The following is a 1892-nucleotide window of genomic DNA, read 5'->3' as shown; positions in this document are numbered from 1 at the left end:
ACATGTTTTCTGAACTGCTTATGCCTCAATAAAATAAAAACTTTTACTCAAACTAGATTCCATCTATACAATCAGTGTTAGGAAGTCATCTGGCAATGATTTGCCTTAGAGTTAACAAGGAGAGCATCACTTTGTAACATAGAGATATGGATGGTACCACAATTGAGTGTTATATAACTTATGTGTTTTGTATAAAGTGATTTCTCATTGAAAAAGCCCGCCGCAGCGCTGGACCTAAAGGGTCTGGGGATCAAACCGTCCTTGCCCTTCCGCCTGGGCAGTGTTCTGTCTGTGTGTTCTGGAAAGCGACCCTTTAAACAATCCCCCACTGTTAGGGACAAAAGAATAGACAGTGACAGCAGAGGAGGTGCCTCTCTGTCTTCCCTCCCGGCCCTGGCTCTGCGTCCCTCTGTCCCCAGGAACCCTCACCCCAGCCTGGGTGCCAAGAGGGGGTTGTGTCGGAATTCCTGTGGATTAGCATAAAAACAGCCGGCCTTCCCTTCTCAGTTTTCCTGTGAGTGACACAGTAAATGGGAGTTCTCCAACCTTTCATACGGCCACGTGCAAAGAGCAGACTTAATAATAAAGTAAAGTACAGCCAGTGAAGAAATACTGAGAACATCACACGCACGTATGTGTACATGTGTGTACGCATGTGTGTGCGTGTGCGTATATATACCTGGATACACACATACTTGAAGAGCAGATGTCGCATGGCCTGGCCTATAAGTAGATGTGTCTGCACATGGAACAGGCAGGTGCAGGTGTCGGTCCCCGTCACGCGGAGGCCGCCCCGAGTTTGGACAGGAGGTTAAGGGCAAGCCGGTTCAGAGACCCCAACGCTCCCATGTTGGGCCCCAGAGAAGGTTCTGGAAGAGATCGCAGCTTTAATGCACCCGCACGAAGGCTCAGACTCGGGGCCTCTTGGCAGAATGTGGTTTGGGGCTTGAAGCAGAGCCTTCGGCGCCGCCTGCCTTTGGGGCGGTGCCCCAGCCCTTGGCTGTGGCTGCCTCTTCTGAGGACCCCAAATCCACTTTTTTTGAGGCCCCTGCCCTGGCCCGTGGCTGGGACTGTGGGACACTGTGGGCGGGGGGGTGGAGGGGCAGTTCCACGCGGGAAGGAAGACCCGTCTAGCGGGGGGTTTGCCTGACAGGTGCCCTGTGGGGCTATGGTTAGGAACGAGCTGATCTCTGACCCTGATGGGCCTGGGGCCTCCTGCACCCGCACCTCCCACGGGCTGGACCTCAGGGAGCCGCTGACCGCTCCCTGCCTCAGTTTCCCGCCCTGGGAGGTGAGGGTGGCAGCACTGTGACCTCAGGCGGCTGCACGGGTTCGAGGAGACGATGCCGGTGCCAGGCTCCTGCGCGGCACCCGGTCACCTGCCTGGTGGAGCCACCTCGAGAGGAAGCGGCCGTTCGCTGCGGCTCCTCCGAGCTGAGCCCCGTCCCCTCTGCTTCTCCCCAGGGCCCTCCCGGCAAGGACGGGCTCCCGGGACACCCTGGCCAGAGAGGCGAGACCGTGAGTATCGCCGCGGGGGCACGGGAAGGCCGGCCTCTCCCCCCGCCTGCCCACTTGGGGGAGGGTGTCAGCCTCGGGGAGGCCCCTGAGGTCCGTCCTCCGACCTGGGGTGAGGCCTGTCTGGGGAAAGCCCGCGTGATGTCTCTGTGCAGAAGGCAAGCGACCGCGCCAGGTCAAAGGTCACATGTAAAACCACCAGGATCCAAACAAAATGCCACGGGCACGCTGAGCCTGTGCGGCCACCCCTTCCCCCCCAAAAAAACTGTGGGTGCAGCGCCTCGAACTGCCTCTCTCACTGGGCGCAGCGGGGCTCCCCATGGCCGGCTGCTGCTCGGTTATTTCTCACTCTAAAACCCGACGAGAAGGTCCTGGTT

General features: G+C 58.4%; 1 protein-coding gene across 1 annotated transcript in view; it reads left to right on the top strand.

The window, feature by feature from the left end:
- Window positions 1–1892, top strand: part of LOC102761370 (collagen alpha-1(V) chain-like) — an 89263-nt gene that overhangs the window by 43228 nt on the left and 44143 nt on the right. The gene's annotated exons all lie outside the window — the stretch shown is intronic.

This window comes from Myotis davidii, unplaced genomic scaffold (genome assembly GCF_000327345.1).
Source record: "Myotis davidii unplaced genomic scaffold, ASM32734v1 scaffold609, whole genome shotgun sequence".
Taxonomy (NCBI): Eukaryota; Metazoa; Chordata; class Mammalia; order Chiroptera; family Vespertilionidae; genus Myotis; species Myotis davidii.
The sequence above is the reverse complement of the archived record's forward strand: the minus strand, read 5'-3'. Positions and strand labels throughout refer to the sequence as shown.